Raw genomic sequence first — 13,890 nt, forward strand, 5'->3', positions numbered from 1 at the left:
TGAAAGGAGCATGGCAGCCCCTTATCTACAGACTGAAAATCCACAGATGCAAACAACCTGACAATAGTAAAATATATACTCACATCATATATTGTGAAACAACTCACCCAAATGGCATCAATCATTCTAGCAGTAAGATGCAAGTGTATGCATCAATGTGCTATAAGTAGCCTGTACACGATGCGTGCATCATGGGCAACTGCTGCGTGACCACAAGAACAACCCTGTCATGTTCAAAGCACAATACTGGGAAAAGAATAGCTCAGGTTGGATGAGCAAGATAGTTATCTAATGACTCCTTTCATTCTGGAATGTGTAACATGACAAAGGGCATATAAAAATACAGAGCTCTACAGAATTAAATTTTTATAGCACAAATTATTTTCCTGATTTGTCTGCAAAAGGATTAATGAAAAAAAACTTTGCTACGAACATTTATTTGGGTTCCACCAAACAAAGCAGTATAAAATTGACTGTATAGCTGAAATGAGGAAGGAAGATTTGGACCTTAACAGGGCTGTAGCAATAGATTAATCAACTAAGATTCAAGATAAATTAATGGAATTTCCAGTACACAAGTGTAAAAGATAATGAAATCATTGTTACCCAAGCTCCAATGCAGCACAAAAAATACAAAAGATAAAGAACACAATCAATATAAATACACAAGATAGCTTATATTCATAGATTGATTGTATGTCCATAAAGTGACATTAGGCACAGCAGCGTTTGTACATAAGGTGATTAATAGAAAATAATAAAGTAGTGGCAGTTGGGGTGTGGAGGGGAAGTTAGTGGGTAGAGGTGTTGATCAGCCTTACTGCTAGAATCTGATGGTCTTGGTGTGGATGCTACGTAGCCACTTCCCTAATTGGAGTGGGACAAGCAGGCTGTGAGCAGCGTGGGTGGGATTCATCATGATGTTACTAGCATTTTTTCCAGCACCTTTCTGAATGCATGTCCTTGATGGTGGCTAGGCTGGTGCCGGTGATCATTGGGCTGTTTTAACTGCTTGCTTTAGAGTCTTTCTGTCCACCACAGTGCAGTTTCTGTACCATGCAAAGATGCAGCTTGTTAGGACGTTCTCTATTCTTTACACCTGTAGAATGATGTGAGAATGGACATGCATAGCCCAGCTCTCTTCAGCCTCCTCATAAAATAGAGGTATTGGTAGGCTTTCCTAATCATGTGGAATGTGTTTGGGGACCATGAGAGGTTGTGCGAGATGCGTACTCCCAGGAATTTAAAACTACTCACATTTTCCACTGTTGTGCCACCAGTGTAAAGAGGGATGTTAGTGTTGAGAGTTCTTCTGAAATTGATAACCCTCTTCTTTGCCTTGTTGACATTGAGGGAGAAGTTATTTGCCTGGCACCAGGCCTCAAGCTCTTCTACCACCTCCCTAATGTCAGTGATGAGCCCCACCACTGTCATGCCCTCAGCTAACTTAAGAATATGATTGCTTGGGTGTTTGGCCATGCAGTCGTGTGAGGAGAATGTACAGCAATGGGCTCAGCACACAGACTTGGGAGGGGTATGTTGAAATGATGTTGAAAATGATGAGGACCGAGCAGTGGTTGTGCATCCTCACTATTGGTTGGGAAGTTCAAAACACAATTGCACAGTGATGTTTTTAGAGCAAGGAGCAGGGATTTGTTCACCAGTGCCTCTGGGACAATAGTGTTGAATGCAAAACTGAAATCCAGAAACAGCATTCTGACCCTTGTCCTTGCTTTCCAGGTGTCTCAGGGTGAAGTACATGACAGATGCTATGGCATCTCTCGTAGAGCAGTTCTATCAGTAAACATTTTGCTGTGACAAAAACAGAGATAATAAAGTGAAAGGAGTAATTAGGTCCAGAGAAATACAGGTGATGCACTTGAGGAAGACAAAATTGGTATGAGAATACAGAACAAATGGTTCACTAAGAAATGGAGGGGAAGAGAGACCTTGGATTGTATGCCAATTAATCTCTGTGAGGAGAAGGCAAACAGTTGCTTCCCAAAGTTTGGAATGCCCAGTTAGAGTGCTACATACAGTTCAAGTCATCACTTTTGGAACAGATGTGATAACAAATGAGTCATTACCCTGACTGGAGATTTTTAGTTATGATAGGAAAATGGTTGAACTAGAATTGAATTATTTGAGAAAAAGATGGTTAAAGGCTAGTTTAAGTGAGATGGGTAATGAGAAAACTAAAAGAAATGAATTAGAACAACTAATTGCCTTAAAGCAAGAGATCAATAGTTGTGGACAAAGGCTTATTGCAATAAGGCATCAGAAGGATGATGGGAACATTTTAATTTTATGAAAAGGTAAAGGGTGTTTAGAACTTACTGCCTGCAAGAATGGTAGAGGCAGGGTGCTTATCACATTGAAATAAATACTCAACTGAGCTTGCAGGTGTGGACCAAGAAATGGAGAGCTTTGTTTGGTCAACTCAGAATGATGGACTCTTTCTACACTGTATGCTTTCTATGCAGGACCACAAAAATACAGAACTTTAAAGAAGCTGTAAACTTGAGTAAAAACAATGACTGCTTGCAAATTGTGAGCACCAAAATTAAAATTCAACACTTCAACATATGTCCCAATATACTGCAGTCACAAATATAAATAACTGCATTAAGTTATAAAGATGACAATTTAAATGAAACTTAGTACCGCGAGAACAACTACTCCTTTAAACTGGGTACCTGTCCATTTTTTGGGAAAAAAATAAAATCTGTAGATATATTTATGTAACATTAAACTATTTCAGGTAGTTTTCCTTATTCAGATTTAAAAATAATACCAGAGAGAAAAATGAAATGGGCCTGAGCTCGTTCTTCCATTCAGAACGATTACTACTTTGCTGCTACCTCCCATCTGGCTAATTTTCCCAGCACATCCCCACATTTTTCAGTTTTCTCTGTGCCAAAAATTGCTGAATCCATTACTGAACATATTCAACAAATGGGCATTTGCAAACCCTGGGAATAGAGCGCTCAAAATATTCATGACTCTCAGTAAAAATGTTCATCCTATTCTCCATGTCATTTCACTATCCACACTACCTCCAGTTGTTGCACCATCTGTACATTTACTGCTCATAACTATGACATTCACAATTAAGTAATTAATGTTTATAACACCGAGGGCCCCAGCACTAATCCTTTTAGTACACTGCTGGCTACAGGCTTTCAATCACAATAGCAGCTCCACCATTGCCGTCTTCCAGAAAATCTTCTGGAATATGTACATCTTATCACTTGTTAATTTACTTGTGTAATATTACTTTGTGTGTTGTGTGAGTGTTGTGCACATTGGTCCGGAGGAAGGTTGTTCCTTTTGATGGTATACATGTATATGGTTGAATGACGATAAACATGAAGTTAACTCCTGTTACCATGCCTCAAGCCTATTAGCTTGCCTAACCTATTACGAATGCCTCAAGGATTCAGGTACGTTGAAGGGGTTAAACTAGCATGCATGTATGAATGTGTGCATATTTTACCTATTTGGTAAAAGGCAATGATAATCAGATCCAGTTGAGGGCCTGTACATTCAAACAAAAATATACCTCTGATTAAAGTTATAGCAGGGAATAATGATAGAAATACAAAAATGAACTCTTTATCTCAATGCATAATATATGTAACAAGGTAGAAAACTTAATAACACAAAAAGAAAAAAATGGCTATGATAAAATAGCCATTACAGAGATGTGGGTGCAAAATAGCCAGGATAGGAATTCAGTATTCCAAGATCCCTAACAATTACAAGAGACAAGCAAAAAGAAACCTGAAGAAGTGTAGCACTGATATTAAATAATGAGGTAAGGGCACCAGGGAGCAAGAATTTTAGCTCAGGTAATCAAGAAATGGGAACCATTTAAGTAATAGCAATAACATTAGTGTGAGTTGCACACAGGCACCCAAACAATAAGAGTAAGATAGGGAATGGTACAAATCAGAAAATTAGAAATGCATACCCCTCACATAATATAATAATTATGGGGAACTTCAATTTACACACAGACGGGGCAAACTAAATGATCAGTTATCATATGGAGAAGGCACTCAGACCACTTGTAAGAGACGTTTGCCTTGATCAGTATGCTGAGGAACCAAAGAGGGAACAGATTAGTTTAGATCAAGTACAGTGAATATTTTAATTGATGATCTAGTAGATAAGTAGCCTGGTGGGAATCGTGATCATACTCCATCTGCTGCCTTTTTTGCTATTCACAAACCCTTCTATTTTTTTGCAGACTCTTTAAATCTTCATCAAAGATCACTGAACAAACATAATATGTTACATCTGTCATTTGACTACACTGTAAATAGCTGAGAGTCTACGAATAATCACTGTGGTATCCTACTAGCAGCAGTCTGCCAATGCGTCAAAGATCCACTTATTTCTTTTCTGTTTTCCATCCTTTCTTTTCATGCCAGATATGTAAATAGTGAACCTGTAGGCCCTTTATAAATGAGAACATTGAACAGTACAGCACTGTACAGGCCCTTTGACCCACAATGTTATACTGATTTTTAACCTACTGCAAGATCAATCTGACCCTTCCCTCTCATATACCCTTCCACGTTTCTTTCATCCAAATGCCTACTTATGTCTCCCAAATCTCCCTAATGTATCTATCACCACCCCCACCACCTCTATCACCACCCCTGCCAGTGGGTTCAATGCACTTACAACTCTCTGTGTAAAAAATCCTACCACTATAAAACTATGTTCTCCCGCATTAGCCAATTCTACCCTGGGGGAGAAAAGGTTGGCTGTCCACTCTTTCTACACCTCTATCAAGTCACCTCTCATCCTTCTTTGCTTCAAAAAGAAAAGCCCTGGCTCACACAACCTCTCCTCTTAAGGCATACCCTCTAATTTAGACAGCATCATGGCAAACCCCCTTTGCATCCTCTCTAAAGCTTCCACATTATTTCATATGTGACCAGAACTGAACACAATTTTCCAAGTACGGTCTAACCAGAGTTTGATAGAGCTGTAATATTACTTCATGGCTCTTGAACTTTGAGGGGTCTATAGATATGGATCCCAATATTCTGCTGTTCCTCCGCACTACTAAGGATCCAGCTATTAACCTTGCTCTCTGTCATCAAGTTTGACCTTCCAAAATGAATCACTTCACACTTCTCCAGATTGAACTCCACTGCCACTTCTCAGCCCAGCTCAGCATCCCATTGATGTCCTGTTGCAACCTACGACAACCTTGTACACTATCCACAATACCACCAACCTTCGTGTCATCTGCAAACTCTTTAATCCAACCTTCCCCTTCCAACATGTTAAACCTTCACGTTCTCAGTCATGAAACAAAACTTTACAGGCTATTTCACTCATGTACAATTCCTAATTCTGCATGTACAGTACATACCAGGTTCCTAATGAAAGTTCTTAGGTTACATTGCTCATTGTCATTTAATAGCCAAACATTTATCAGGGTCTGTCACATTTTCTCCAGAACACTGAAGTTACTGAGTTCAACTACAAGCAATGCAACACTACATTCAACTGAAAAAAACTCCTTCAAAAATGCTTGTACTTTAGCATATTCTCAGACAAGCTCAACCTCTGTATTTTATGCAACAGTTGGAGTTCTGAATCTATATTACATTATTTTGTCATGCTCATACGTCACATCCTATCATCTTAATTGGTAGGACTCTGACCTCAGAGTTAGACAGCTGTAGATTCAACTTCCACATGAGAATACTTGGAGCTTGATCTGTTAATTATTATTCCCTCTGGATTTTCTCAAATTCTTTTCTTGTCACTCATCCTAATGTATCTCCCTCTGAATTTATAGTATTCAGTTCCCTGACATTTCTACTGAACTTGCTCACAAGTGCCATGAAGCCTTTACTTCATGAACACAGGACAGTACAGCAGTGGACAGGCCATTCAGCCCACTATATTGGGTTGATCTTAATGCTGATTTATAATAGGTGCCTTCTTACTGTGTATTATCAATATTCCTCCATCCTCTTCATTGTCGTGTGCCTATCTATAATCCTCTCAAACTCCACCGAACTGCCAGCTTTCATCACCTCCCCCATTAACTTATACCAGACACCAATCACTCAGTGTAAGAAATATGCCCTTCAAGTCACATTTAAACTTTCTCCTCTAATCTTAGAAGCCTGTTCTCTGATGTTCGACATTTTTGCTCTTTGGAAAAGAATCTGACTGTCTACCCTATCTACACCTTTCATAATTTTAAAAACCTCTATCACAACTTCCCTCAGGCTCTGGATCTCTAGGGAGAACAACATAAGTGAGTCCAACCTTTCCTTATAGCTCATACTCTTTAATCAAGGAAGTGTCCTAGTAAACTGCTTCTGCATCCACTGCACAGTCTCTATATCCTTCCTATAATAGACAACCAGAACTGATTGCCAGTGCAGTCTCCCTAGTTTTATAAGGCAGTAGCAGGACTCCTTACACTTATATTCAACACCACTACCAACAAAGGCAAACATGACATACACATTCTTTACTATCGAATTCGAATATAGGAACTGCATACTTCCTCCTTTCAATTCATCTCCCAAGAGTGCCCAGATTAAATTCCATCTGCCTACATCTGTAACTGATCTGTATTCCACTGTATTCTTTGATTGTCCTTTACAACATTCGCAACAGGACCAAACAGTCATATGCAAACTTGCTAATCCATACATCTACATTTTCATCCAGATCATTGACATATGTCACAAACAAAAGTCCCAGGACTGATCACTGCAGAACACCACTGGTCATGGACCTTCCCCATACTCGCTGAGCATTTATATGGTTTTATAAAGAGCATTATACAGAGCATTTCCAGCATCTGTATTTTTCAAGTGTAACTCTTGTCATTAATGAAACTACCTTTACCTTACAGACACTTAATACTAATTCTCTATCATATTCTTCTATGTCCTCTGGACCAGGAAGACAATACTGAATCTCAAGTCATTGCCTTCCCTTAGCAGTTCATCCTTCCCATGCCCTCAAACCCAATCGACCCCAACCTCACTCTACCAAAATTCACAAATAGCATTGTGTAAGCAGACCAACTATTTCAGCTGGGTGTCTCTCTGCAGAGAACTTACTTTCCTCTTATCTCAACTCTAACTTACTTCCCCAACCCCACAACCCCCTTGCCACGGCATTCCAAACTGTATTTGCAGCCCTTGTGATGGCCTCACATTTTTTTGTTGTGTTCAGCTTCCATCCCAAGTCACACCTCTACACTTATCCTGTGACACTCAACCCCAGCAGGACACTTTGTCACCTCTCCACCATTTCCACAAACATATGCCCCTATGGGCGTGTTTGCTAAAGCTGTATGGAGAAGGTTTAAAGTAGTTTGGCAGGGGATGGGAACCAAACTGATAGTTCAAAAGATGAAGCAGGTAGTGTAAAGGTAAATGCAATGCGTAGAAAGACTGTGAGGAAGGAAAGGCAGCTGATTGGGTAGAAACACTGTCAGTTTACTGTTTATCTTGATGAGAGAGGTATTAAAGACAAGGGCAGTGAACTTAGAGCATAGGTTAGTACATGGAATTCAGATGTGGCAATTCCAACAATATGGCTGTAGCAAGTGCAGGAATGGCTGCTTGATGCTCAGTTAAGGGTTTCAAAAGGGATAGGGAGGAAGATAAAAAGGGGTGCAATGGTATTATTAATCAAGGATAGTATCACAGCTGCAGAAAGGAAGATGACTTGGAGGGATTATCTACTAAGTTAGTGTGGGTGGAAGTCAGAAACAGGAAGGGTGCAATCATTCTACTGGGAATATTCTATATGTCCCCCAAGAGCAACAGGGGCACCAAGAAACATCAGTAGGAAGATTTTGGAAAGGTACAATAATAACAGGGTTGACACCATAAGTAACTTCAATTTCCCTAATATTGTTTGGCACATACTCAGTGCAAATCTTTAAAGTTTAAGGTAAATTTACTATCAAAGTACATGCGTGTCACCATATTACTACCCTGAGATTCATTTTCCTGTAGGGATTCACAGAAGAACAAATAAATACGTTAGAAGTAATGAAAAGTTACACACAAAAATGTACAAACAACCAAGGTTCAGATGGGACAGAAATGTTAAGTGTGTCCAAGAAAGGCTCACATCACAGTATTTGGATAAGCCAACTAGTGGAGAGGACATACTGAATCTAATATTAAGCAATGAACCTATCAGGTTTACAATCTCTCAGTGGGCGAGCATTTCAAGATCACAACTCCCTGACTTTTAGCTGTCCAAGGACAGAAGCAGACAAAATGGGTAAGTAATAAATTGGGTGATAATAAATGGGTAAGTAATAAAGTAATAACTGCCTAATTATGATGATATTAGGCAGAAACTTGGAAGTGTAAACTATGAATTGATATCTTCATGGAAATGCACAACAGAAGTGTGGAGGTTTCTCAGGGAGTACTTGACTGGGTTCTGGATGAGTTTGTCCTACTGAGACGTGGAAAACAGTAGGATGTAGGATGTAGTAGGATAAACGTAGTAGAACCATGGTTGAGAAGAGAGGTGGAACATGTAGTGAAGGGAAAGAAGGAATCATACTTAAAAAAGGAAGTAAAAATCATACAGGACTCTGGAGAGTTATAAGGTAGCCAGGAAAGTGCTTACAAAGGGACATAGGAAGGCTAGAAGGAAACATGTGGAGGAACTAAGAGATTTTCGGGTCCAAATCCATAGATTCTACAAAGTTGCCATGCAAGTTGATAGGACTGTTAAGGCGGTTTATGGTATGTTGGCCTTCATTGGTTGCAGGATTGAGTTCAAGAGCCACAAGGCAACGTTGCAGCTCTAAAAAGCTCTGGTCAGACCACACTTGAAGTATTATGTTCAGTTCTGGTCTAGGAAGGATGTGGAAGCTTTAGAGAGAGTGCAGAGGAGCTTTGCTATGATGCAGCCTGGATTAGAGAACATGTCTTATGAAAAATGGTTGAGCAAGCTGGGGGTTTTCTCTTTGGTAGAGGATGAGAGACATTAGAGATGTTTAAGATGATGAAATGCATAGACAGAGAGGACAGCCAGCACCTTTCTCCCCAGGGCGGCAATAGCCAGCACCAGAGGGCATCCATTTAAGGTGAGCGGAAGATGTTTTAGGGGAGATGTCAGACGTAGGTTGTTTTTCCACACAGAAAGTGGTGGTTACCTCGAAAGCACTGGCCATTGTGGTTGTTAAGGTTTATACAACAGGGATATTTAAGAGACTCTTAAATAGGCACATGAATGCAAGAAAAATGGACAGTTATAGGCTTTGTGAAGTGGAGGTTAAATTAATTTTGTCATAGGGTTATACAGGTCGGCACAACATTTTAGGCCGAATGGGCCTGTATTGTGCACTAGTGTTCTATGTTCTATGCTAAAAGCCCAACTAGCTCCAAGCACCATCAGACTCTGCCATTTTGCTTGTTTTAACAAATAAATGACTTTGTCTGTGACCTGCTGTCTTGACTACAAGTATCGCAATTGAAATGATTATGTGTCCTAATGATCCCAGTTCTTCTGTGAGACATGTGAAAATTATTTCATCTAATCCTCCTCAGAAGGATTATCTCTTCATCTTCTTCTTCTCTTCTTCTGACAATATTGTCCCAATTAGCCGAAGTTTCATGGAAATACTTTAAAAAGTTATAAAAAAGACCAACTATTTTTAACTGAGTAACAAATTATGTATTTAAATGAAAACAGAATAAATGAGAACACTATAAATACTACCACTATACTATAAAACTGTGTATTAGTTCCCAATCGTTATCGACAGAGGAATTAATCCAGTGTTTGCTGCCATGTTCTTTTGATAGACTGTAAATGAACAAAATCAGCGCAGATAACTGGTGTAGATAATGAACTGCCTTCATACAATCCATTCAACAATTGTATCCTCCAATTCTTCATTTTCACTGTAATATTCAAGATTATTGTTGATATTTTCAACTTATTCGTAGTTTCTAACTTGTTGAAGGAATGAAATCATTTCATTTTCATTCCTAGCCATTTCTGGCATCTACAAGCTTGAATACTTGAAACTGCAGTGAGCAAAACAGTTCTGAATTGTCTGACTGCTTATTTCTCACCGACTATCAGAGACTAAAATCACTGCTTTTTGAACACAAACACACACAACTGACACTATTTAAAAACTGTCCACTCTAAGCACTGTGTCGTGGTCTAACGGTCACACAGGTGCACACAACTGATACTAGTTAAAAACTGTTTGCAGCAGTCTCCTGTCCCAATTAAGCAGCATAGTGTCCCAAATAAATGAAGGAAATCTTGGCTATTTGTGTGATTAGTTTTTGTTGGAGTTGGCCTAAGTAAACAGCTGCATGAATTAACTGATAGCCCAAGTAACCAGAATCCACTTTAAATCCAATTATTTGTTCTCAGTAAAGTTGCAGCCAAGATGTGTGCAGCAAGACCCAAACAAGATTTGAATTATCTGAGTGTATCTTGAAATGAGTCTACCATCAATAACAGCATAATTATCATCAAATATCTACAACTTAAGGGTCACCATTTATCGGAAACCCAAATAGACCAGCTATACAAATAAAATTATTACAATAATGGTATTAATCTGATGCACCATCAATAACTCTCTCTGAGACGTGAAGGCAAGATATCGGCTTTTATTGACTGTAAGAAAGAACAAGCAGTAGTTGACCACCATACTACATCCTGGAGACTGAGGGCCGGGCTCAGGCCTCAATAGCCTTTATACTGGGGTCTGTGGGAGGAGACACAGTCAGTGGGAGGGGCCACAGGAGCAGTCAGCAGGGGGCGTGTCCAGACAGGTATATGTAGTTCACCACGTAATCAATGAGACAAATGGAACAGTTTCTGCTTGTATAGATGAGAGCAGCTCTAAATATAGTAAAAGTTTAGTACCATCCTGAACAAAGCAGTCAATGCATTCTGGCTGCAACTTGTAGCAAATATACAAAATGCACTGCAGTTAATTGCCAAGATCGTTCCAATTGCAATTTCAATAATAGTGACAAAGAACATGTTTTGCACACTTGATTTCATTGGTCAGGATATTGCCTACCAAGTTGTGATGTCATGTTACAACTGTACAAAACATGGGTAAGGCCGCACTTGAAGTACTATGTATAGTTCTGGCTGCCCTGCTATAGGAAGGACGTCATTAAAATAGAAAAGATACTAAAACCATTAACAAGGATGTTGCTGGAACTGGAAGGTTTGAGTTATTTGGAAAGGCTGAATAAGTAGGACTTTTCAGCCTCCTAGGCTCCAGGGAAAAGAGTGGCCTTATGAGGTTTATAAATCATGAGGGCATAGATGAAGTAAATGGCCACAGTCTTTTCCCCAGTTTAGGAAAGTCCAAAACTAAAGGGCTCAAGTTAAAAATGTGAGAGGAGAGGCGTAAAACTGACATGAGGGGCAACTTTGACCCCCACACAGAGGGTTGTTAATAAATGAAAGATGCTGCCAGAGGAATTGGTAGAGGTGGGTACAATTATGGCATTTAAAAGACACTTGGACAGGTATATGGATAAGGAAGGTATAGAAGTATCTGAGTCAAACACGGGCAAATGGGACCAGCTTGGTCAGCATGAACAAATTGGATCAAAAGGACTGTTTTAACGTTGTATGCCTCCATTATTCAAATAGCAGCTCCACTGCCCTGAAAGACAATAGAGCAGGCACAAACAACAGCAGAATTCTCAAGAGATGCACCTTGCTGATTTGATAATAATTTAGCGTTTCTGCATTACTGGTACAAATTCTGAAGCCCCCTACCCAACTGCACTGTGGACATTCCTTCCCCAAGAGGACCACAATGGTTCAAAGCAGAACACCACCACTTCAAGGACAATTAGCAATGGGCAATAAAATCTCTTCATTCCAGATCATGCATCATTCTTTCAATCCCCTCAGAGCACTGTGCAATCACACCCAATCTCTCCTCATTGGGTAGTAACATATATGACATGTTTAATTTTGGGTTGATAAAACTCTAAAAGTTATGCCATACGATCAGCTGTTCTATGTATATATTGTAACGATGTTTAATTCATTCTAAACACACCCTCTGCCTTTGGGAAGGAACTTTTCCCTGTCTGGTAATTAACACACAATAGAGGTATTGCTTCATAAATGTAAGCTATTTTACAAGTATCTTTGCTTGTCATTTTAAATAACCAGCTACCCTCCAATACTTTATTGAGTGAATAAAATTGAGAGACAAGGACAGCCTCCACTTTCCAGATTTCTTGACTTTTCTCCTTTTCTTGTACAGTCATCCTTTATTTATTTACTCACCCCTGCTTAACAAGCAATTAACTTTATTATTTCATCTCCCTTTGCTTCCCCTTTAAAAAAACATGATTACATGTAACATTTTCCAGTTCTAATGATATACCTTAAATCTGCCTCTTTGCCTCTGTAGATTCTTCTCAACCTTGCTGAATACTGTATTTGCAGTACTTTGTTGTTACTGCAAATTACCATAAATTCAGTTCCATATTAAACCAAAACTACATACCTGTTCCATTCATTCAAAAGAAGATCAAACACCCTGAGAGTATTTCAAAAGGCAATAACAGTTTTCCTGCTGCCCTTAACAATATACTTTCTCAGTCCACATAATAAAAAATAAAACTACAGCAATGTGCCTCATGCTTCCCTGCAACCACTCAGTTCTGAAACTAACTGGTGAAACCCTAATTACTACACTTTAGCAACATTATGACAATTTTCCATTAAAATGGACTTTGTTTTTCTTTTGTTCAAATTGTGAGCTTTCTTGTAAAAATCATGCATAAATTATGTTTCCTTTTTCCTGCAAATTCTGACTATATGATGCTATGTGCCTGTGATGCTGCTGCAATAAATATTTCTTTGCACCCATTTAACGTATATTTAACAATAACAATAACTTCAATTATTTAACCTTTAACAATAACCTCGTTTGACTTTGCCGATTGTGGGATTTTGCTGCTTGCAAAATCATTCCTATTGTTTCTTACATAATAATTGATGCAAAGTAAAAAAGTATAACTTTTTAAAATACTTTGAGACATCCAAGATTTGATAAGGTACTATAAAAATACAGATCACTTGTTTTTACAAATGAGATGACTTCCAGTGCAAAGGAAATGAGCTAAAATAAATTACATTCTTCGATTACTATTTTCCCCACAATAAATTCAACTATTAGCTGTATAAAATTATTACACCACAGAAGCTTTTATATACATCCATTATTATGATTATGATCAAATGCATCAACAAAATAACTTGCTATGTATAATTCTGCCATCAACTAAGGTTCTGAGAGGAACCTCAACATATCATCACAATTATCAAGAATAGGTTGATATTCTTAGAAATGGCCTTGTCCGCTTAAGTTGTAGGTTGTTACTTGTGCACAATCCAGATACAGTCCATCTCTGTTCTAGTTTGGCTCAGTGCAGTTTATTAATAAAAGGAAAATACCTTTTCTAAGATTTTAAAGTGTGTAGGTAAACGATACTCAAGGGCACAACAATTTAAAGTAAAAGATGCATATTTAGTAGTAAAGATATTTATCTACAAATGAGAACAATCAAAAAGGAGCCAAATAACAGGGCTCACAGAAAGAAAACAAGGAATAGGCTGCACCATCAGAGTATTCAAATGCTAACAGTAGGTATCCTGATCAATTTTATCTATAATTAAACAATAAATATTATAAAAGCAATAATTCTCTACAAGTTAACCTATGCTGGAAGATTTTGTAAGTTTAATGATCATTTGCAAAGGGATATTTATACATTACTCAGTATTAAAACATCAATGTATAACTTTACATTCCACGGAAATTTCAAAACAGAATTGTCAGACTTTCTCTGA

At 38.5% G+C, this 13,890-nt stretch overlaps 2 protein-coding genes across 2 annotated transcripts in view; one reads left to right on the plus strand and one right to left on the minus strand.

Annotated features, from left to right (window-relative positions):
* LOC132404267 (uncharacterized) overlaps positions 1-13,890 on the plus strand; it is a 504,471-nt gene that overhangs the window by 239,326 nt on the left and 251,255 nt on the right. The gene's annotated exons all lie outside the window — the stretch shown is intronic.
* Positions 1-13,890, minus strand: part of LOC132404262 (citron Rho-interacting kinase-like) — a 222,604-nt gene that overhangs the window by 144,242 nt on the left and 64,472 nt on the right. The gene's annotated exons all lie outside the window — the stretch shown is intronic.

The sequence above is a fragment of the Hypanus sabinus genome, chromosome 13, assembly GCF_030144855.1.
Source record: "Hypanus sabinus isolate sHypSab1 chromosome 13, sHypSab1.hap1, whole genome shotgun sequence".
In the NCBI taxonomy this organism is placed as follows: Eukaryota; Metazoa; Chordata; class Chondrichthyes; order Myliobatiformes; family Dasyatidae; genus Hypanus; species Hypanus sabinus.